General features: G+C 40.0%; 1 protein-coding gene and 1 pseudogene across 1 annotated transcript in view; both read left to right on the top strand.

Moving 5' to 3' along the window:
- Window positions 1-25,770, top strand: part of LOC115751677 (protein BONZAI 3-like) — a 1,030,407-nt gene that overhangs the window by 497,868 nt on the left and 506,769 nt on the right. The window lies entirely within an intron of this gene.
- Window positions 12,677-18,773, top strand: LOC125315351 (annotated as a pseudogene).

Raw genomic sequence — 25,770 nt, 5'->3', positions numbered from 1 at the left:
GTCGCAACCTCGCGTACAATAGTCATGACTAGTCGGGTCCAATCACTTCGGCTTGGTTCGGTCGACAAGGGCAATTATCATGCATCGTAGCCTCACGTGCATGAGAACAACCCTTGAGCCATTTTTTTGAAAAAAATTTCGGGATCCAGATGGGATAACCTTTAGCGAAACCTTACCGCCAAGGTTAAAGAACCATCTAAATACCATCTTAAAACTATTAGTGTGACCCAGGTCCGGTCACGGGTTGTGTGCGATGTAGTGCAAATACGATAAATCATGCACAACAATTAAAGGCAAACACCGCTTCAATGATTCAAAAGTTAAATCACAATTCCAATTCACCAAGCCTGCAAAACAAAGGGTTAGCCGATCACTCCTCCCCTTATAACTCCCAATCTGCAAAAACATTTAACACCTAAGAATGAGAATTCAACCAAAGTTTACCAAATCAAGTGATTTCTTTTTCATGAAATTATCTGGCCTAAGTCCTCTTTGAATCCCCATTGGAGTCGCCAAGCTGTCGCGACCTTAAAAAAAAATAGACAAGTTAATTTTCGGGCTAATGGATTATCAGGTTAATTAATTAACTAACCTAACTCGGACTCTCCCAAGTCCATACCAAATCGCAACTTAAGGTTCAAATAATTAACATGCAACGTGTTTTGAATTTGGAGTCGCCACTAATCATTTTCGGTAGGTTGATTAGAAACCTAAATAAAATAGCGGGAGAAACTATCTTATTTCCGCGAACCGGAGATTTTGAATTCGGGGATTTGGTTACGCTAGATTACTCTAACGCCCTTTCGGTACCATTTTCATGAAAAATATTTGATTTGGCAATTTTGATGGATTTTACTTGAAATTCAAAGATGCAATTTTTTTGGTTTTTTCTTCTTTTTTATGGGGATGTAAAACATTGAACTTTGTACGATATACACCATGGGTGATTTAGAAAGAAAGAAAACGCAGCCAGTCACGAGTATTTATAAAAATAAATTAACATGTAATAATGCTAAATTTTGGGACACGTGACATGTCTAAAATAAACAAACAAATGTTCACACCAAACGATTACATTTTTGTAGATCGAGATGGAAATGATTACCTTCTATTACACAAAATCTTACTCACATACACGTTATAGTTCCCTTCAAGATCTCGGAGCTGGAAGAACGCGGCTGTCGTCGAAAATGGCAAGCAATGGCGTTGTTGGGTGGCGAGAGGCGAAATATGTGTCGGGACTCGTCGAAGATGATGCTCGACTAAAACTCTTTTCTTCACTCTCGAATTTTCTCTTCTAATTTTTCTCAAGAACTCTCTTTTTCCTCTCTAAAAATTCCTCTCAAAAACTCTCTCAAAACTCTCTCAATTCTCTTCCACTCCCCTCAAGAGCTCTCTAAATTCTCTATCACCAAAATTCTTCTTCTCAATTCTCAAGAACTCTCCCTCTTTTATAGCCAAATTTCTCCATCCTCTTTTTACCATCTTCCCTTCTCCATCTTCTCTTCTTCATCTTCTTTTCACCACCTTCCCTTCATCATCTTCCCTTCTTCACTTGCCCTTCATCATCTTCCCTTCTTCATCTTCTCTTCATCACCTTCCCTTCATCATCTTCCCTTCTTCATCTTCCCTTCTCTTGGTATTTGCAATGCAGTCCCTGAAGTTTCAAGTATTTGCAATACGGTCCCCGAAGTTTTAAGTATTTGCAATACGGTCCCCGAAGTTTTAAGTATTTGCAATACAGTCCCCGAAGTTTCAAATCTTCTTGGTGTATTTTTCCATCCCGTGCCTAGTCTAGACGCATGCTAAATTAAGTGTTCTGCTTGCCCGATTATATGCCAATGCAATGTACGCTAAAAATAAATATGTGAGATGATTTTTATTTAGAACTAAAATTAGTTCTAATTTTTATGCAAAAAATAGATTAGTCAAAATTTAAGCGTCAACAACCATCCCAAATTATCGTAGTGCTATTGGTTTTTATTGAATGGAGATTTTTGTTGCTTCCGCGAGATTTTATTTTGTTGGCCCGAGGATCCTAGAGAACCGTACGCAAGCGAGGCCGGGTGGGATGTCGACGGTTCGAAGGGTTCGGGTCGTGACATCCCCGTTCGGAGTAGTATCAGAGCAAGGTTAGCTCGATCCAGGTTTGGAAGAGTTATGGAGTGATAAGGAGCGATAACTTTGAGATGGTTAGGCGGAGAGACCTTAGGTGTCTACGCGAGCTAATCGCGTTATGCGGGGCATTTGAAAATGCACCCGTGATTTGCTTGATTGATTGTTTTCGTGTTGAATTTTGGTGTTGTTTGTTGAATCGTTTACCAGAAACGATTATTAGATTTGAGCTAATTGCTATGTTAAGCAGTGTGAGACCGCTAGACTCAAGTGGGTGGTTTAGGTCTCTAATTCCTTGGCGGAATTATTTTGGTTCAGGTGTTGCAAAAAGAGTTGATGGAAATGGAAAATCAAGGTAGAGGTTCCGGAGGAGGCTCCCGAGGAAGTTCTAGAGGAGTATCTAGGGGAGGTTCTAGGAGAGCCTCTAGTTCGAGAACTACGGTTAGAGAGGATCCCGGGGTGGATGGAGTCCTTAGGGCTTTGGAAGAGATAGGAAATCTCATGGGTAGGCAAACTCAGGAACGAGCCGCCGCTATTGCCCAAGCCGCCGAGGCCGCTGTTGTTGCTTCTGCTGCCCATGGGGGCAATGTTAATCAGGGGAATGATAATGGAAATAGACAGATGCATCGGTTGGTAGAGCAGTTTTTGAAATTGAAACCAGCGAAGTTTACCGGGAAAGGTGACCCGTAAGCTGCACCTCGTTGGATAGAAGATCCGGAGAAGGCACTTGAGGTGTTGGGTTGCACCGAAGAGGAGAAAGTGACGCCGGCAAGATATCGCTTGCGGGACACGGCTAGTGATTGGTGGAAGGCCACTAGGGGAAGAGTTTTCCCGGAGGGTACATTACCGAATTGGACTATCTTCACCGAAGTCTTCAATGGGAAATACTTTTCAGAGACCGCTCAGGAGCAGAAGATCTTAGAATTTCAGCAGCTCCGCCGTAACCATATGACGGTAGATTAGTATGAGGCTGAATTCTCGAGACTGTCAAAGTATGCTCCTAGAATGGTAGAGAATCCATTGGATAGAGCGAGGAGGTTTCGGGACGGATTGAGGCCGGAGCTTCGCAGTCGGTCGATCCTGCTGAATCTGAGGGATTATGATGAGCTATATGAGCGGGGTCAGATAGTGGAGCGAGACATGAAAGAGAGAGCTGCCGCATCCGGATCGCGGTTCATGCCGATCGGGGACAACCGTCGGTTTGGCAAGAGCCCCATGATGGAAAATAGGCGTTTTATCCCTCCAATCAGAAGAAATAATGGGAAGCCGGTATATCACTCCAATCAGAATTGCCGATTTTGTGGCAGAAGGCACGGGAATGGACCTTGCCCGAGTAGGACGGGGGCGTGCTTCAAATGTGGAAAATTTGATCATCATGTAAGGAGTTGCCCAGAGCTAGCCCTAGAACAGCGATTTCAGCCCCAAAGACCCTAGGCGAGGCCTCAGATTAGAGCCGCTCCACGTAATAACCGGAACAGACCGCCAGCACAAGGGAGAGTGTATGCAATGGCGCGCAATGAGGCAGAGAATGCGCCCGGCGTGATCACAGGTACGGTCTCCTTATGTGATCATGCTGCATATGCTTTATTTGATTCGGGAGCATCCCATTCGTTTGTATCCGCTCAATTTGTGGAGTTAGCTGGGATTGAGTTAAACCTGTTAGAAGTAATGTTGCATATAATTACGCCCTTAAAGGATAAAGTATTGGTTACCTTAGGGTGTACTGGATGTAAGATAGTCATTGGCGGTAGAGAAGAATTAATAGACCTAGCAGTTTTGACTATGCATGATTATGACCTGATAATTGGAATGGATTGGTTGGGAAAGCAAAGAGCTGTTTTTGATCGTGGTAGCAGGGTGATCCAATTCAATCCTATTGGTCATCCTAGATTTGAGTTTGTGGGAAGTCGAGGAGGAATCTCGATTCCCTCGATCTCGTCACTGGAAGTGACTAAGTTGTTAAATGAAGGATGCCAAGGATATTTGGCTGCGGTAGTGGATTCGTCGATTGAAGGACCGAGGCTAGAGGATATAGCCGTGGTACGCGATTATCCCGATGTCTTTCCTCAAGAATTACTGGGATTGCCACCCGAAAGAGAAGTAGAATTTGTGATTGAGTTATCACCACGGACAGAACCGATTTCCAAGGCGCCCTATAGAATGTCCCTCTCAGAGTTGAAGGAATTGAAGGTTCGGACGCAAGAATTGCTGGATAAAGGATTTATCCGCCCCGGCGCATCGCCTTGGGGAGCGCCGGTGTTGTTTGTAAGGAAAAAGGATGGGTCATTGCGATTATGCATTGACTACCGGCGATTGAATCAAGTGACCATTAAGAACAAGTATCCATTGCCAAGGATAGATGACTTGTTCGATCAACTCGCAAGGCGCTTCAAGTATTTTCTAAGATCGATTTGAGGACGGGCTACCACCGGTTGAGGATCAAGAAAGAGGACATACCGAAGACCGCTTTCCGTACCAAATATGGGCATTATGAGTTCACAATCATGCCTTTTGGATTGACCAATGCCCCGGCTGCCTTTATGGATATGATGCATCGGGTGTTCGAGAGAATTCTTGGATCGATCATTCATCGTGTTTATCGATGATATTCTGGTGTACTCGAGGAGTTTGGAGGAACATGAACATCATCCGAGCATCATTCTGCGGACCTTAAGAGAACACACTCTTTATGCCAAATTTAGCAAGTGTGAATTTTGGCTCGACCAGGTAGCGTTTCTTGGACACATGATCTCGGGTAATGGGATCTCAGTAGACCCGGTGAAAATTGAAACTATGGTGAATTGGCCAAGACCGACGTCCGTCACGGAGGTTCGAAGTTTTCTAGGCTTGGCGGGGTATTATCGCCGATTTGTGGAAAAGTTTTCTTCGATAGCTATACCATTGACGCAGCTAACGAAGAAGGAAACTCGTTTCGAATGGACAGATAAGTGTGAGAGGAGTTTCCAAGAACCGAAGTATAGGTTGACGACGGCACCGGTTTTGACGATACCATCGGGTCCTGGAGGATTTGAAATTTATAGCGATGCTTCGCTAAAAGGACTCGGATGTGTATTAATGCAACATGGCGGGGTGGTCGCGTATGCGTCGCGACAGTTAAGGCCTCATGAGCAGAATTATCCAACGCATGATCCGGAACTTGCGGCAATTGTTTTTGCGTTGAAGATTTGGAGGCATTATTTGTGGGGAGAAAAGTTTCAGATTTATACGGATCATCAGAGTTTAAAGTATTTGTTCTCCCGAAAAGAGCTGAATATGAGGCAGCGCCGTTGGATTGAGTTATTGAAAGACTATGATTGTGATATTTTATATCACCCTGGAAAAGTGAATAAAGTAGCGGATGCTCTGAGTCGGAAGTCGAGCATGGCGCATTTGATGGTGAAAGAATGGACCTTATTGGAAGAGTTGAGAGATTCGGAGTTTAAGTTAGAAGTTTGCAATCTCTCAAGTCTATTGGCAACTCTGAGAATTGAGCCAGAGATTCAGGCGAGGATTAAAACGTTGCGATCAATGGATCCCGACATTCAGAAAATTTTGGAGATGGATGCCACCAAGAGGAAACCCGAGTTTCAAGTGGCTGAGGACGGAATCTTGAAATTCCGTGGACGTCCGTGTGTCCCTAATGATGAGGAGCTTAAGGAAAAGATTTTGTCAGAAGCACATCGGAGTAGTTATAGTGTGCATCCAGGCGGTACCAAAATGTATCAGAATCTGCGCCAACATTACCGGTGGAATGGAATGAAAGTCGACGTGGCCAAGCATGTGGCTAAGTGTTTGACGTGCCAGCAAGTGAAGGCACAACATTGTAAGCCTGGAGGACTACTTCGATCGCTAGAGATTCCCGAATGGAAATGGGAACACGTTACCATGAACTTCGTTATGGGATTACCGAGGAGCCAGAGAGGGCACGATTCAATTTGGGTAATAGTCGACATATTGACTAAGTCGGCACATTTTCTGGTAGTGCGAAAGGATTTCGCAATGGAAAAGTATGCTGAGTTGTATATGCGCCAAATAGTTCGCCCGCATGGAGTGCCAGTAACCATTACGTCGGATAGAGACCCCAAGTTTATTGCGACTTTCCGGAAAAGTCTTGAGAATGCCATGGGAACTCAAGTGCGGTTTAGCACCGCCTATCACCCTCGAATAGACGGACGATCAGAAAGAACAATTCAGACTCTTGAAGATATGTTGAGAGCATGTGTGATAGATTTTAAAGGGGGCTAGGAGGAACAGCTGCATTTAGTAGAATTTGCCTACAACAATAGCTTCCGTAAGAGTATTGGAATGGCACCGTTTGAAGCGTTGTACGGCAGAGCTTGCGGAACTCCGGTTTTGTTGGGATGAAGTTGGTGAGAGAAGCATAACGGGACCGGAACTGGTTCAGCAATCCGTTGAGGCAGTGAAAGTGATCAGAGATAGGCTAAAGACTGCTCGTAGTCGTCAGAAGAATTATGCGAATAGACGACGTAAACCGTTGGAATTCCAGGTGGGAGATCATGTCTTCCTTAAGGTGTCGCCGATGAGAGGCTTATCTCGGTTTGGGAAGAAAGGGAAATTAAGTCCGAGGTACGTAGACCCATTTGAAATCCTAGAACGGATTGGGACGTTGGCTTATCGACTTGCCTTGCCACCAAATTTGTCCCAAGTCCATAATGTTTTCCACGTGTCTATGTTGAGGAAGTATGAACCGGACCCAACGCACGTCCCGGATCATGAAGTCGTGGAAGTTGATGAAAGAGTATCGTATGTGGAGAGACCAGTGCGAATATAAGACGAAAAGGAACAAGTTCCGAGGAACAAAACAATTCCACTGGTGAAGGTTGTATGGGAACATCATGGAACGGAAGGGGCAACCTGGGAAAATGAAGAAACGATGAGGCAACTGCACCCCCATTTGTTCGAATAGATAAGTTTTGTTGTAAATTTTGAGGACGAAATTTTTGTAAGGGGGGAAGAATTGTGACATCCCGTAATCCGGCTCGTTTTGAAGCCTTGAATAAATGAAAAGTCTCATCGATGTATTTCAGTCTAATCTCACTCGGAATTGATCCCTCTCGAGTAGACTAACCAAATGGGAATGGCTAGCTAGGAAAATCAAGTACGTGGACCTAAGAACTTGGTCATGGACTGACTCTTTGGCCATGAAAATTGTCGAGGGAATATTTTGGACCAATATAGGCCGATCCTAGAATAATTAAGGAACGAGTTGGGTAATACCCTACGCTTGGATCACGGGTGATTCCGTTCGATCTCGTATGGGTTCCAACGTCCCTGAATTATTTTCTAACGATCGTGTCCATCGGGACTAGTGATTGACCCTCGCAATTGAATGACAACCAAGGTCGCCATGGCTCAAGTAATTCTTAAACGTGATTTTAATCACGGGTCGATACGCGTAACTTCTAAAAGCCGCCCGTTAGTTTGAGATACGCTGAAAATTCTATTGATCGAGATTGATCGCGAATCGAGCTTCAGAATTTGACGTCGGACCTTCAGGGGTTTCAATAAATAAAATTTTGGACGTTTCCTCATCCTGTGTGAAATTCCTTCGCGGTTCGCCCCAAAGAGGTTCAGGAAAAGTATATTTGGACTGGATATGGGAAAGGACCCATTTGCCCTCGAAAAATACCCCATTTTTCACTTGGAACTAAGGGTATTTTGGCCATTTTCCCTTTTGGCCGAGATTGACTAGTCAATGAGGGGAGATAATTATTTTCTTTCTCTTGATTTTGTGGGCATGATTAATTGTTATTAACCTATATTAATTATTCTCAACTTATATTATTTATTATTAGGTCTTCTTCCTCCTCATTATTTTCAAGAACACACATACTCTCTCTCTAGCTCCCTTTCTCTCTACCTCACTCTCCCTCTCCCTCACTTGGCCGAACACCCTCTCTCTCACCCTCCATTGCCGAAAATTCTTCAAGCCTTCTTTGGTGTCGCTTTGGAGCGCTTGGAATTGCTAGATCGTCGCCAAGTCGCCGGCCGTGCAAGGATCGCCGGAACCGCCGCTTGGTTCGGGCTTTTCCTCAACCGTTCAACGAGGATTTTTACGAGTTTTTGAGGTAGGATTGTTTCTAAACCTATATTAGGTGGTTAGGTTGCTAAAAGACCATGAAATTGTGAATTTTTGATGAAGAAAAGTGTTGGATTTGAGCTTGTGGAGGGGCTGGACGAAAATTGCAGACTTGAGGGGGAGAGAAAGCTTGTTCTTGCATGAATAGTAAAGTCAAGAAGATAATAGTGGTCAAAGTTTAACTATGGTTACTTTATGCCCTAACTAGAGTTACTTTATGCTATTGTTTAATCATTGTTAGGTTAGTATTTGACTCTAGTTAGTTTTTGAACCATGGTTAGTTAAAATATTAACTAGGGTTACTTTTATGTGACATAAAGTCGTTATGCCACGGTGCTAATTAAATGTGACATTATTATAGTATAGTACTATGGTTGTGAATTAATTATATGTTAGAAAATTATTATTGTTCGGCCGTGATATATTTCCACGTTAGTATAATTATAATGGCACGTGATTTATAAATTGCTACGTTAGCGTAATATGGTCGCATGACGTGGATTGGATACTTTGGTAGCATAAATTGATCGGGTAGTCTGGATTAATTCTTGGAGTAGTGTGAATTGATCGCGTGATCCCGAATTATTAATTCTCTAACGTGAGTGAATCACGTGGTCCCGATCTATTCTGAGAAAATGAGAAGGGTCGTATTCAATCAAGTCGTCTGAGGACAAAGTGAGCCGTATTCGTCCGATTGTCCGAGACCGAGGAAATGTGAGGGTCGTATTCAATCAAGTCGTCTGAGGCCAAAGTGAGCCGTATTCGTCTGATTGTCCGAGACCGAGAAAGCAAGAAAGTCGTGTTCAATTAAGTCGCCCGAGACCAAAGTGAGTCGTGTTCGACTAATTGTCCGAGACTTGATCCGGTCGTGTTCCTATGTGTCCGAGACCGAGATCCGTGGGTCGTATTCCTATGTGTCCGAGACCCGGTATATATATATAGAGCCGTGTTCCATAAAGGTCCGAGGCTCAATTTCATGAACTTATGATGGAGGTGGAGTAACGTGGATTATTTTGGAGTAACGTGGAATATTCTGGAGGAACGTGGAATATTTCCGGAGCAACGTGGAATATTCGGGAGCAACGTGGAATATTTTTGGAGTACCGTGGAATATTTTCGGAGTGACGTGGAAAATTTTCGGAGTAATGTGGATATTTATATTATGGCCGGATGTGTTAAAAATGGGCCCCGGAGTACGTAAAATATTTTATTGTCGGACTAAGGCGTGGAACGCCGAGACGGGAGTAACGTAGAATATTTGAGAAGGTGCGAGAATTTTTGGAGAAAGAATGGAATTTTCTGGAATTAATTGTGGAATTTTTGGGTAAGAAAGAAAGAGTTGTTGGAAATTGTTGCTCGCCTAGATTGTGTCTGGAGGCACTAGCGAGCTGATTTAGGGTTAGAGATTTTCCTACTGAGGTTTTATCTCACCCCGTCGTGGGTTCGTTGTTTTTCAGACCCTCCGCCGCAATGATCCGACCCGGAGATCGAGACGTCATGAGAAGTTGTGGAGCCTTCAGATGCTGAATAGCCGCTTGAGATAGCGAGGTCGAGGCTTAGGATAGTTGGCCTCTCGACTTTTGTAGAGTACTTTATTTTGGTTGTGTAGCGGGCTTCGACCACGTGTCTTTTTGTTATAGGTGGTCACGGGCTTGTACAAGAGCCCACGAAGCCCTAGGTATGACAGTTTGAAACAACTATGTATATATGTACATATGTGTGTTTTTACCATCCCAAATTATCGTAGTACTATTGGTTTTTATTGAATGGAGATTTTTGTTGCTTCCGCGAGATTTTATTTTGTTGGCCTGAGGATCCCGGAGAACCGTACGCAAGCGAGGCCGGGTGGGATGTCGACGGTTCGAAGGGTTCGGGTCGTGACAAAGAAGAAACAAAATGGGTTAAATAACTGCAACACAAACTCATTTTAGAGGCACCGAAGTTGTCTCTCTAACCCTTTTTATATAAGTAAATTTACATAAATGAAAGACCAAAAAGGTGAAAAAAAAAAGGATACTGTATTTTTTGTTGATTTAGCAAAAAGGATAAAGATGAAAACATATTCTAAAATCTGGGAGATAGAGTAATTATGAAAACATGTGAATGTTACGGAAGAACTAATTTGACTTTATCACGCAAAGTTGAGAGATTAGATGGAACAAATTGAAAGTTTAGAGACAAATTGAACATTTACGAATATTTTAAGGACTGTATTAAATGAATTAGTAGTCCAAAGATGACATTGCACAGTGAGCCAAATTTAGAGACTATTAGTGTCAATTTTTCTTTACAAAATTATCATCACATTTATTGCTTATTACTTCGCTTTTTAGATTGCAAAAATTAGCAAAACAGTCCTAAACCTATTGCAATTATGCCAATTCAATCCTAAACCTATTTGTTTTGTTAATTTAGTCTTAAACTTTTTGCATTTATATCAATTCCGTCCATTTGGTTGGCCAGCCCCAACGTGGCACTACCAGCGCTAACATGGCAGAATTTTAAAGATATTTGCAAGGGAGCAAGGTTCGGAACGTCGTGGTATTCATTTAATATTTCTAAAATTTTTAAATTTTTTATTTATTTTTCTTTTCTGATTTTTCATCCTTGTTTTTTGTGGCTGTCGAGGGTCGTGGCAACTCGTTGGTCACTAGGCGAGGGCCGCAAAGCCCTCACTAGCGCCGACGAGATGGCCGAGGCCTTCACCCGGCCTTGCTTTGGTCCGGGCGAGGGCAACTTCGCCGGCTGTAGAAGAAGGCAGCCTTTACCCGCAACCGCACCTCACGATCCTTCTCTATGCCGAAAAAATAGAAAATAAATATAAAAAATAATTAAAATATTTTACGAATATTAATAATTAAAATATTATTTAAATAGGTTTAAAATTTTGTCATACCAGCACCGACAGTACCACGTTGAGCGCTAACAAGCTAAATATACTGAATTGGCACAAATACAAAATGTTTAAGATTGAATTGCAATAATGGCAATAAGTTTAGGACTGTTTCGGTAATTTTCCCTTTTGGATTCAAACCCCGGTGGTGTAAACTGTTAGACCAGTTGAATAGGTGGAATCACGTATTGACCCTAACTTTGCTTATATTTTCAAAATGTTGCCTATAATCAGAGACCGAAATGGTTGATTAATAGTCATTCTTTTTTTTTTTTTCTTGAAAGGTGGCTGTGTGAAAACATTTAATTAAGGGTGCTTGCCCTTGGTTAATGGGCATGTGTGCTTGTGTGCGGGCGTGCAAGAGGGAGAGAGTTTCAACAATGTAACGTTGCCCAAGTCCAAAAAGTAGGAGTTCGTAGCCCTTGGCATAAAAATGGCCTACCGCCATCCTATTACAATTAAGATGAATAGAAAAACTACATCAAAAGATTAAAAATCTGAGGAAAGTCGTACTTTATTGACCAAAATTACAAACTTAATGACATCACAAAATTTAATCCATCCTAAATTACAAAAAATAAAGTATGTTTAGTTAAGGATTAATACCACGAAAAACCTCAAACCGACACACCCGTGATAAATTCATCCCAAACTAATTTTTTGACAACCAAAAATCCCAAACCGCTATACTTGTGACAAATTTATCTCAAACAATTTTTTTGACCACCAAAAACCCTAAATTGATACAACCGTGACAAATTTACCCCGAACTGATTTTTTTTATCGCAAAAAATCTCAAATCGATACACATGTGACAAATTTACAATCTGTTAGTTTATGTTAAATTGAGTTAATACCACAAAAAATCCCAAATTGATGATTAATTGATTTTCAAAGGTAGGAGGATATTTTAGTCAATTGACAATAAACCTAGAAGGTGAGGAGGAGATGAGAGAGAAAAAAAGTAGGGTGAATTAGTGATTGACCTCATTTCCAACCATAGAAGGTTATTTTGGTCTATTGATAACAAAATATTGCTACCAAGCCAAAGAGGGTAAGAAATGGCCCCACGGTGTTCATTTATTAAAAAAAAGCAACGGTATTAAGATTTTTACTTAGTGCAATATTGTCCTTTAATTTAGAATTTCTCACATTTAGACGTAACCATTCTAATGAAATCTCATTTTAATTTATGGGCGACATGACATCTGCTAAGCTCAAAAAGGCACCAGCTATCAAAACAAGAGGTGAATGGTATTAACATCAGAACAATTACCAACTATGTAAGAAGTATACGACATCTTATTATTGCTTTCTTGCGAAATCATAAAATCGAAAAGAAATGCTTTAAGCTTTGAAATGTTGAGAAAAAGATGTAAATGATTCAGACCGTAAATATTCAAAAGAATCGACAATTGTTGATATTCCTCAAGGCTCTTGCTTCCGTGCACTCAAGGCTCTCTCTCTCTCTCTCTCTCTCTGTTTAACTGGTCTAACTGATTAGTTATGTTCTCTTTTCAATTTCCTCCTCACCCATTTGTTCAAGCGAATAATAAAAGGAAGCAACAAGAAGAAGAACGAAAGAAGTGGGAAAAAGGAAATTCTAGAAATTAAAGGAGAAATTATGGCCGAGGCAATTGCTACCTCCGCCGCAGAGAGCCTAATTTCGAAACTCGTCGAGTACCTGATTGCTCCCATCGGACGCCAATTTGGGTACGTGCTGTGCTACAAAAGCTACGTCCAAGATCTCCAAAATGGAGTCCAGCAGCTAAAGGCTGCGAGGGAAAGGCTGCATAGCTCTGTCGAGGAAGCCATGTATGATGGAAAACTTATACACACAGATGTTGAGAATTGGCTGAAGAGTGTGAAGGAGGAGACTGAGAAGGCAGATAACCTCTTGAAACGTGGCGCAAGAGCAAATAATGCTTGCTTCCGTGGGTGGCTTCCTAACCCCGTGGTGCGCCATCCAATTGGCAGGAAGGCGAAGAAGATGACTCCAGTCATTCAGGGACTCAACGACGAAAGCACAAAACCCATCTTCCAAAAGGTCTACCATGAGGATACTCCGATTGGAATTGTCACTGCTACCACGTCCGCTACAAGACCTGTTGACAAGAAAGAAGATGTCCTGGATTCCAGGGCCTCAATCACAGAGGATGTAATAAAGGCCATGGCTGATGACAAGGTCCGTGTGATTGGGGTGTATGGACCAGGTGGGGTTGGCAAGTCCAAGCTTTTGGAGGATGTTGAAAGGCGGGTAAAGCAAGAGAAGCTATTCGATGTGATTGTTGTGGCAAATGTATCACGCAATCCAGATCTAAAAAGAATCCAGGGAGAAATCGCTTATGCGCTGGGTCTGAAGCTAACGAACGATGAACCTACTCGTGGGAGAGCAGATCGTTTGTGCAAGAGATTAGAGAGTGATCCTAAAAAGAAGATTCTCATAATTTTAGATAATTTGTGGAAGAAGCTAGAGTTGAAGGAAGTTGGAATACCTTGCGGGGATGATAATAAAGTGAGAGGCTGCAAGTTATTGCTAACGTCTAGATACCGAGATGTTTTGCGCATTGGCATGAGCACTGATCGAGAAATCCGACTCATGAGTTGGAGCATGGAGAAGCCCGAAGACTTTTTGAAAGGATAGTGGAGGACAGAGTTAATGATCCTGACTTGAAACCCTTGGTGGATGGAGTGGTCCAGAATTGTGGTGGCTTGCCTCTTTTGATTCTGTCCGTTGCAAAAATGTTGAAGCTTGGAGATATGGCTGAATGGAGGAATGCTTCGACCAATATAATTTTATCGGATGCAAAATCAATAGTGGAACTAAATTACAATGACTTAAAAGATGAGAGGATCAGATCATTGTTTTTGGTTTCTGCTGTACACTCTGGGAATATTTTCATGAGGTGTTCCCTTGGGTACTGCATTGGTTTGGGTTTATATAAAAAATTCAAGACCATCGAAGACGCTAGAGATAGGTTCATTATGGATCTACATAGCCTGCAAGACTCTTCTCTGTTACTAGATAGTGATGACCTGGAAGAGATCCATATGCACGACATATTTGTTGACGTGGCCATCTCTATTGCTTCGGCTCAATGGAACGCCTTGGTTGGGAGAGAGGATTTTGGGTTTAAAGAATGGTCAAAGGATGAGCTTAGGAAATGCACCGCCATATCCTTCCCTTGGGTCAACATTGATGAGCTTCCTGAAAAATTCTATTGCCCAAACTTGATGATGCTTCTGTTATCCGAAAGCAACCCGTCTCTCAAGATTCCCGAGTCATTTTTTGAATCTATGGAGAAGCTCCAAGTCTTGGACATGACTGGCTTATCTTTCATCTCTCTACCTTCGTCGATTGAGTTCCTTGAAAACCTCAAGTCCCTATATCTTGATTATTGCTGTCTAGAGGACGTGACTATTCTTGGAAAGTTGAAAGGATTGCAGTTCCTTAGTTTCCACGGATCTGCAATCGATCGGCTGCCCAAAGAAATAGGTGAACTAACAGAATTGAGATTTTTGGACTTGACAGGGTGCACAGGGCTCAAAATTATCGAACCTGGAGTTCTTGCAAGCTTGGTTAATTTAGAAGAGCTTTCTTTATAGGGAGGATAGTTTTGATCAGTGGGAGGCCGAAGATAAAGCACCGCAAAACAACGCCAGCCTGGCTAAGTTGAAGAAGATGAAAAAATTAAGCACTTTGTACATTTCCATTCCTCATTCTGCCTATATCCCTAGAGACCTGCCATTTGAGAAGTTGAACAAGCATAAAATCCAAATTGGGGACGTTTGTGATTGGTCGGGTGAATACAAAGAATCCAAAAATTTAAAGCTCAAGTTGGATACGAGCAATCTTCTTCTTGAAGCGTGTGTGTCTAAATGTTTGCGAGGAACAAAAGATCTCCACTTTGAATGGATTGCAAGATGGCATTGATAGCATTCATGATTTGTGCGTTGAAGGATTTCAGGATTTGAAGCATCTTCATGTACAAAATAGCCCTTCATTTCAGTATGTTATCTGCTCCACAGAAAATGTCCAGTGCACTGCCTTTACTAGATTGGAATCTCTCTTTCTTGAGAATCTAGACAACTTGGAGAAGATATGTCGCGGCTGTCTAGCCCAAGAATCCTTCAACAAACTCAATATTGTGAAAGTAGATAAATGTGGTGAAATCAAACGGTTGTTTCCTTTGTCTATGAAGAGAATAATGTCACAGCTTGAAGAGATTGAAATAAGCAGATGCCACTTGATGCAGCAAATTGTCGTAGACGCCGAGGCAGATGAAGATGGAGACGAAATAGATGATCATACCAAAGTGAAGTCGTGCAATTTGCATAGGCTGACCTTACAAAATTTGCCAAAAATGACGAGCTTTTGTAAAACTCAGGACCATTCGGTTGACTTCTTTGATGGGCAGCAGGTATATAATTTGTTTTTTAGATTTTGTGTATGGACATGTGAGAGTATAATAGGACGTAGAAAAATTGGATTAATGTATACACACACATATATATGTATATATATATCATTATTGAGATTTTGTTTTAAAAAATAACTAAGGAAAAGAACAATCTAATTCTGCAAGATGGAATTGCTATGTGAAATTTGATTACATAAAAGCATTCATATATTAGTTAATTACATCTCTTATTTGTGTTATGTTATCAACATAGTTAAAGAAGCATCGTATGATGTATAGATTTTATCAAACAATCTAGAAGTTTATCATCGCTTAATGGTAAAGCCGAATATTTATACACAAACTTCTATGGATATATTCGTAAGTTGAAGGAAGTATATACGACCTATATAATTTTTATGCCCTTTATTTACTAATGAATGGACACATGTAGAATTCTATTATATCCAATTGATTAAAGTGAAATAAAGAACTAACAAAAAACCATTCTGATTGTAAGTACATTGCATTAGAGTAGTCGAGGCGATTAAGTTGCTTTTTTCGTCCCTCAACGATTGTAAAGAGTTGTGGTAGGTGAATGGACCTTTGTGGAATTGTGGTTCGATACAAAGTTCCGCTATACTCTTATTTGTAAAATGACATAACTATTATGTGACTACAAATGAAAAATAAAATATAGTATTCGATAGCCAAATTGTTTTCGTAACGTTGGTACATTAATGTGATGTTAGTGGGATAATTCTTTTTTTCTTCTTTGGAATTCATGCAAGCTGTTGGACATTTTGTGGTGATCATATCTACCAAAATCCTTTTTCTAACCACTTTTCTAATACTACTAGAGAAATATATGCGCGCTGCACATGCTTAAATTACGTTTTTGCAATAAAATATTGCTTGAAGGTATTCATTAGGAACATATTTAACATTCATTTGCGCACAATCACTTTAATTTAACAACTGTTTAACTGTTCTATTAGTATAAAATAAAAAAAATGGAAAAATATTTTTCAATTTTTTTTAAATTATGTTGATCATGTGAGCCAAACCGCAAAAGCATGATGCTCAACTAAAATCATTTCCTGAACTAAGCAATTCATTTTCTTGGCTACAAATATAAAAATTGCCATATAAGTTAGCTCTTTGATAAGGAAGCGCATCTTCGGTCCTCATATAGGTAGAGTGATGAAATTGACTTTGATGCTCATACTGTGCTATTGGGGTCACTTCATTGGTGCTTATGGGCCGGCCAACCACACATCTTGCTGTGATGAACCATTGTAATTAGCTAAATATGTGGGCATGGTCAGGCCAAGCTATAGTGCTATGCATGGGAACAACAAAGTGTTCTGACTATTTTAGCATTTCTGTCATGATTTATAGTAACTTTTCACTTCCAATCTTTCGATAAGAGATGTATTTATTTAAATACTTTGGGTAAAATGTCAGGCTCCAATTACACTTGCAAATCAATTAAAGTATAGTTTTTTTGCTTGTCAATTTAGTTTATGACTATTTGGTAGAAAATAATTCTTTTTAGTAATTATATAAAATCATAGTCTATGAATGAAAAATCAATTGACCCTGTGCAATGAATTTAGAAAACTTAGGTGGAAAGCACAAAATGTAATGGTAAAGCATAATTCAGGGACTAAGAATTCCGTCTTATTATTACTATTCAATGGAGTCCACGCACATATAGCTAAACGACAAGTAAGCGTAAAGTTGATATATTTTATAGAGGGATAAGATTAAATTCATAAATCACTACTCCTCTTTTTCTTCGATTATCTTTAAGTCTATGGTATGAGATAATTCCCTTCACTATTATTTGACATGCAACTTGTATTTCTAGTTGCAAGCATTATTATGAGATAGTGTGGAATTGTTCATCCTTTGCAGATAATAAAGCTACAAAATTTGGAAGCTATAACCATTGAAGGATGTCGATTGATACAAGGAATATTTGACCTAGAAGGATTGACAACCAATGGGGAAGTCGGGATTCTACCACGATTGAGAGAATTAACTTTGAGTGACTTACCAAGTTTGGGTCACATATGGAACAAAAATCCACGAAGAACATTGTGTTTCCAAAACTTAAGGACATTGAAGGTGCAAAACTGTGAGAACCTAAGGTTTCTTTTTTCTTCTTCCATGGCTAAAGCACTCGGGCAAATAAAAGAAATAGAAATAGCGAGGTGTAAACTGATGGAGGAAATTATTGATGTGCAAGAACAAGAATTGGAGGAAGCTACAAACACTGATATTTTAGAGTTACCTTTGTTAACCTCCTTGTCTCTTGAGGAATTGCCAAATCTCGGGACATTCTCTTATGGAAAGTACTGTATTCAGTGTCCATCCTTAAGAAGACCGACGATATCTGGATGCCCCAAAATGATGACATTTTCTTCACTCGAAGAAAAGCAACAGTGGATGACAGTAGATTCAGGTTCACAACAAGCATTTGGTCATATCAACTCTAGTTTGTCCTCGCCTATCTTCTTCAACGAAAGGGTATGTAAGCATCTACAGTTTCTTTTTTTTTTTTTTCTGTTAACCATTCTTCTAGTTCTATTTAGTGAAACATTTCAATAGAAACTGGATCATTATTATGTACCGAAAGTTTAGCATTTTTTTTTTGGTAAACCAAAAGTTTAGCAGTTTGCAGTGGGAAATCTAACTCACTGTTCATTCCCAAAGATGCCCCCAAGTTTTCGGCATGATAAAATTCTGTACCAATGTTTTTGTAGGTTCATTTTCCAAGCTTGGAGGAATTGGAGCTTTCGTCCATGTGCGAATTAAAGAGGATATGGCCCAATCAACTTCACGGACAGTCCTTCTGCATACTTGCGTCCCTCACTGTTGAACTTTGTGAAAATTTGTGACATGTTTTTCCATCGAATTCAATCGATAGGTTGAAAAACGTGAATAAAATTGAGGTGGTCGGGTGTCCCTCCTTGGAAGCATTATTTGAACCTGTAAGTCTTAGCTCCGAGAAAAGGCAAAAGCCATTGGTCCTCTCTGCATTAAAAAAAGTGAAGTTGTTGAATCTACCAAGGCTGAGAGACATTTTGAAGAGTGACTGCAAAGTAACCTTGGCGTTTCCTTGTCTGATGGAAGTAAACATGAGGAATTGTCATAGTTTGCCATATCTCTTCTCAAGTGCCACGGCCATAACCCTTGATAAACTTGCGGTGCTTGATGTTTCCTGTTGCAATAACCTGCGGAGCGTAATTGCGATGGAAGAAGAAAAAGGGAATACCATAGAGACATTGAAGTTCCGTCATTTAAGCACACTCAAGCTTGGTGACCTTGAGAAGTTGATTAGCTTCCGCTCAGCGAATTGTGCTAGTGATGGGTTACATCCTCTATTTGATGAGAAAGTATCATATCCCGATTTATCTCATTTGTTAATTTGTACTCTGTTTTTATGCTATGGCCCTAAATAAAATTGGGTATTTTTCTTTATCTCTATACATTTGTAGCTTGCATTTCCAAAGTTAGAAGAGCTACACATTGAGGGAGTTCAACAGGAAGAACTATGGAACGACAAAATCCTTGTGGAGTCCTTTCGCCGTCGAAAGATCCTCGAGGTTAAGCAGTGTCCCAACCTAATCAATGTGATTCCTTCATTCATGTGGGAGAGGCTACTTGATTGTGTGGAGTCCTTGACAATTGAGAAGTGCTCACGTCTGAGATACCTTATTGCAATGTCTATGGCAAAAAGTTTGGGACAACTCCAATATCTTGATCTCGGAGGTTGTGGAGAGATGCAGTATATTGTTGCTAGAGAAGAGGAGAAACTTGAAGAAGCAGCTGACAGAATTGTAATTCCTCAACTTGTCACTTTGTATCTTCACGACATGCCAAAACTCAGAAGTTTCTGCCAAGGGAAGCAAATTTCAGAGTGGCCCTCCTTGAAAGAGTTTACTATTGAAGATTGTAAAGCTGTGGAGGTAATTCTTGGAGATGTCAGTTGTAGAAAACTAGAGGACAACGTCTCTACGCAGCAACCGCTTTTACTCATCGAAAAGGTTTGCACTCGTACTTGTTTAATGACATATCTAGTTTATTACCCCTAGATGGTTTGAGTCAGACATTATAAGGTCTGTGGGGTCACTTATGCTGACTTATAATTTTCTTTTACAATTTTTACCTTAAATAAGAAACATCTAAAACGCCACTTCTTTAATATAAACATATTGACATGTATATCAAAAGTTTTTTGTGAGTTTCAAAAACGTACTATTATTTACCAATCCTTTTCAAATCTTAGACTAATGTGACGTTTCTTAATATTGTAGCTGAAGTACAGATATTAAGGAGAGGCTAAGCTTTAATTAGAAACTTTTAAGTAATCTAGAGTCTAGACAATGCTAAATATGTGGGATCAAATTTAAATTTTATTCAAGGGTAATGATACTGTGTGTCCTAAAACCTGTGTTAGCAACTGATGATATAGAACGAAAGTGCACAGCAGGTTTCAGAATTGAAGGGAAATTGGATAGCAAGAAAGGGGGGTGTATGTATGTATGTATGTATGTGTGTGTGTGTGTGTGTGTGTAGAGAGAGGGGGGGAATACCAATTCAGGCGAGGAAGAAGAAACACCGAATATTAAACTCATTAGTCAATGAATTTATCCTCATAACTGCAGAAAATTAGTATCTTGACCTAAGTAAGCATATCTAGAATAAGAGAATTAATCAAGATAAGTATCTTAAATTCTTAATAGTATATGATAAATAAACTAAATAAAGAAAGAAATCAGAGGCGTTAGAGAATCATGTCAAACATCAATCTCCACACCAAATAATCTCACAGTCCACAAAAGGGAGATTTGGATATGCACCTAGGAAGAATAAGGCTATACTAAGTATTTCATAACAAATTTTAGCATCACGAATTTTTCACCTATGTGAGTAGTCAATAGGAGAAATTACATTCCTGAATTCGTTGAATTTCAGAAGGTTTCTCAATAAATTCATCCAGATTAGTCAGTAGAATTTTACTCCGCTCATTTCACTATTCTCATAAGCAGAGTCCTTATCTAACTCTTCAAGACATTGAGTGTACTTAACCACGACGTTTTGCTCTTTAGCGAACTGAGTTTGGTCCGTCTTCATGTCTTTCTTACAGTTTTTTTTTATTTATTTATTGAATCTATTCAATTCTCACCAAAATTGTTGAAATATTCTCTCGTATCATTAAAAAGAATTTAACCTCTTCAAGATTGTTAAGGATTTATAATAATTGTAGTCACAGCAATATTCGTATTACTCCTCACAGTCAAAATTATTATAATAACATGATAATCAAAATAATAGTAATCGCCACACCAATCGACGTAATAATCTCGGCAACTCCTGATCTTTCCAAATTTCAATATACCAGATTTAATAAATATTGCAACATTATCCATAGAGAAAGTTATACCAAACGTAGAGTGGCTCCAAATCAGTAAGCATGGCGGCTGAAGTTTCATGAGCATATCAGGTAAACAAGCGCAAGTGAAGCAACTTAAATAAGTACCATAGCATCGTTGCACAATGATAGGATGTACGCAAAGCAACTACTACCAATCAATGGTAAAGAGATCAAGCTCAGATGCCAATTGATAAAGTACGGATCTAAATCCGATACCAACTAAGGTCGAACGAAAGCATGTGGAAAGTTAGGTTTAGATTTGTAAATTGGACGAAAATTAGATAAAAAGAATTTCAAAGAGAGAAACTATAGAGAGATGAATGACATGTTGGGATTCGCATAACATGTACTGGCAAAAATATTATATAAAATAATCAAACGCAACGGAAATAAATAATAACCTATACACGTATCTCCAGAGGCGTAGTTCGTGCGTTTCAATCGAAAATCATATTAAACGAAAGAGGGTTAACGAGTTACCTCTTGAAGCGTGCTTGAAACGAAAAAGGTTCGGACGTTCTATCCGAGCCCCACAAGTGTTGAGCCTCTAGTTCGGACACACCACCAATCACGAAGACGAACGGAAGAACGAACACGCGAAAGTTACCACCTTAATTGTGCTAGCAATTCGTGGCGACAATTCTCCGCACGCTCGATTTTCAGTCACCGCAAGAATGTAAAATGTAGAGAGAGTATTTTCTGTTTTCTCTCACACTTTTTCACACCCATACGCACACCAGACTTGAATCGAATTCACTACGTCAATGCGTTTTCACATTTCAATAACCCTAAGTGGTTGCCGATCGTGAGAAATGCCCATGATCAGCAACCGCTTGCTGATCTTGGAAGAGCACCCACGATTCATTAATCGTGGGTGTCCCATGCACACGGTCAGCAAGTAGTTGTTGACCGTGTGGTCAGCAACTACTTGCTGACCACGTAGTGCATTACCTTTATTTATTTATTTATTGATTTTAAATAATAATAATAACAATTATTATTAATAGAAAAACAAAAGGTACACCACCCTTATGTGCGTAAATTGGGCACATCAATATGTGTTTGGACAATACGTGTGTGTCATTATATGAACGTACGTCAATGACCGAAAATAAAATAAAATTAAATCTCATTTAATCTAATTTTAGTCCGACTAATTCGATAGTCGTGATTGTAAACAAATTTACAATATTGCCTTTCCGTTTAACGTTGTTATTTATTGGTTAAGGTGTGTGACATCCCTAAGTTCATCACCGAGCTGGCAAGAAGACATGCACTAACACGTTAGTACTTCCAAGAGAATTAATTGTCCCGATTAACCTCTAGGTCCCACCAGCCATGAGTGATATCTAGCAACATGTCATGGCTACCCATACAGTGTGAATTCTTTAAGAACATAATGAACCTATCAGCTCTGGCTATAGTGTAATTCAATCCCTTTGTCTTGCTATATCCCGATCGAACAAAGACCATGGAATATTTGTCAAGTCACCAATTCGATCATATGCACAAATTCAATCGACATGCATTTATAAGAGACATAAACATTTTATTCTCGATTACAACCTCGGCCGAGGATTTTAATGCATTGTCATAATTAAATCGCATAGGATATCATACCTTGCATGTGACAAGGAGACAAATTCCATTTTGCGCAGACGTGTGACTTCGTATGTGCATGAGTTGTGACCATCAAGTACAGAGACGGATCGATGAACCGTCAATATGCGTCCTCGTGAATCATAGCCATCCAACACACAAGTCAATACTGTGCCTCGGATCTAAGGATTATTTACACAAGACCAAAGCATGAATGATTAGACATTGACCACGCTAAAAGCTTCCATGTCGCTAATCGTTCAATGCGTGTCACGTTCAATGAACTTGTTTGGTACAAGCACCCGTGTTCTAACTCGGGCATTGCAATACCCAATGACCTGTGACTCGTCATTCCCTTAAGTATCCAATACTTAATTGTGAAGTCAAGAACACACCGATCTCAATATGATCATTGATATCCATTCAATGATCCATTGATCGGGAACAGTTTAAAGATTCGATCTAACTGTGAACCCGTTACACATATTCTCAACGTCTCAAGAATAGGTCCAGCCATAACTAATCTTATGGAATTTATTCATATAAATAAAAAATTGGACAAATGAATAAATACGTATTTGCCATTAATTAAATAAGAAATTGAAAATACAACTGAAATCCCTAATATGTAACTATTACATAGTCGCTTTAGGGCATATCTCTAACAATCTCTCACTTGCACTAAAGCCAACTAGTCCGGTACCTCAAACCCATTTTGTCAAGGTGTCTTTCAAAAGAAGACTGAGGTAAGGCCTTAGTAAAGGGATATGCCACGTTTTCCGCTGAGGAAATTTTCTGCAAGGCGATATCACCTCTCTCAACTATTTCTTTAATGAGATGGAAGCGCCTCTCAATGTGCTTAGACTTCTGATGAGACCTTGGTTCCTTAGCTTGAGCGATTGCCCCATTGTTGTCACAAAACAATGTAATCGGTCGCTCAATGGAAGGAACTACTCCAAGTTAAGAAATGAATTTCTTCATCCAAGCGGCTTCCTTTGCTGCTTCAGAAACGGCTACATACTCTGCCTCGGTGGTGGAATCAGCAATTGTGCTTTGTTTGGAACTCTTCCAACTAACTACACCACCATTGAGTGTAAAGACAAACCCAGATGTAGACTTATAGTCATTCGGATCCGATTGAAAATCGGAATCAGTATAAGCTTCAACTTTAACTCTCCTTCTCCATATATCAAGAATAAATCCTTAGTCCTTTGCAAGTACTTAAGGATATTCTTGACTGATATCCAAAGCTCTTCCCCTGGATCAGACCGATATCTGCTAGTAATACTCACAGCATGCACAATATCATGTCGTGTGCATAGCATAGCATACATTATGCTTCCCATTGCGGATGCGTAAGATATTTTTGCCATCCGCTCTCTTTCTTCAGGAGTGTTGGGACACATCTCTTTGGAAAGACGAATTCCATCCCTAAAAGCCAATAATCCTTTTTTGGAACATTGCATGTTAAACTGTGTTAACACTTTGTCTATGTACGTAGATTGGGAGAGGCCAATCAATCTTCTCAATCTATCTCTATAGATCTTGATACCTAAAATATAAGTTGCCTCTCCTAAATCTTTCATGAAGAATTTCTATGACAAGAATAGTTTGATCGATGATATCATTGGAATATCATTCCCGATTAAAAGTATATCATCGACATAAAGAACTAGAAACGCAATTGCGCTCCCACCGACCTTCTTATACACACATGGTTCATCCGGATTTTTAATGAAGCCAAACGATTTGACTACCTCATCAAAATGGATGTTCCAACTTCTGGAGGCTTGTTTGAGTCCATAAATGGATCTCTTGAGCCTACACACCTTCCAACTTTCACCACTAGATTCAAAACCCCGTGGTTGTTCCATATAGATATCCTCCTCAAGGAAACCATTTAGAAAAGCCGTTTTGACATTCATCTGGAATATCTCATAATCAAGGTGCGTAGCTATAGCCAACATAATCCGAATGGATTTCAGCATGGCTACAGGTGAGAAAGTTTCGTCGTAATCGATCCGTTCTTTTTGACGATATCCTTTCACCACCAGCCATGCTTTGTAAGGTCCAACTTGACCATCAACGTTCATCTTTTTCTTGAAGATCCATTTACAGCCAATTGGTACAATACCATCGGGCAGATCAACTAGAGTCCAAACATCATTGGAATACATTGAATCCATTTCAGATTTCATGGCTTCTAGCCATTTACCGTAATCGATGTCCGACATTGCCTCCTCATAGGTGCTAGGATCACTCAGTTGATCACTATCATTTATAATGAATAGTGGCTCAATATCTTCAACCGAGTGTCTATAACGAATAGGCAGACGAGACGTTCTCGTACTCCTCCTAAGAGGTTGTGTATCAGAAGCTCCCACTAAATCGTAGATCGATGTTTGAACTTGGTTATTTGGTACTTCATTATCCTCTTCTTGTAAGACTATTTTCCGCCCAGCACCACCTTCTTGAACGAACCGATTATCCGGAAAAGAAGCATGCCTGTCGACCGAAACTCTTTGGTCAGAGTGAAAATAGAAATAATATCCAAGAGTCTCTTTTGGATATCTAATGAAGCGACCATGTTCAGACCTAGCCTCCAATTTTTCTGTCCTCGCCTTCTTAATGAAAGCGGGACAACCCCAAATCTTAATATGATTAAGACTTGGTTTCCTACTATGCCATATCTTATAAGGTGTAGTTGGAATAGATTTGGATGGCACTCTATTCAGTAAATATGTAGTCGTCTCAAGGGCATATCCCCAAAGGGATACTGGCAAATCGGTGTAACTCATCATAGATCTCACTATATTCAATAAAGTGCGATTTCTCCTTTCGGATACACCATTATGTTCTGGAGTTGTAGGAGGTGTCCACTGTGATAAAATGCCATTATCTTTAAAAAAGTCCAAGAATTCAGTACTAAGGTATTCACCTCCTCGATCGGATCGAAGAGCCTTAATACTCTTTCCCGTTTGTTTCTCAACTTCAGACCTAAATTCCTTGAACTTTTCAAAGGATTTAGATTTATACTTCATTATGTACAAATACCCATACCGTGAATGGTCGTCGGTAAAGGTGATGAAGTAAGAAGAACCACCCCTAGCAGTCTCATTAATTGGTCCACATACATCCGTATGTATCAATCCTAGTACGTCGGCAGCCCGCGTACTATGTCCTACAAAGGGCGCTTTGGTCATTTTTCCTAGAAGAC

Source organism: Rhodamnia argentea, chromosome 6, assembly GCF_020921035.1.
Source record: "Rhodamnia argentea isolate NSW1041297 chromosome 6, ASM2092103v1, whole genome shotgun sequence".
Classification (NCBI taxonomy): Eukaryota; Viridiplantae; Streptophyta; class Magnoliopsida; order Myrtales; family Myrtaceae; genus Rhodamnia; species Rhodamnia argentea.
Note: the sequence above shows the minus strand (reverse complement) of the source record. Positions and strands in the feature narration are given on the sequence as shown.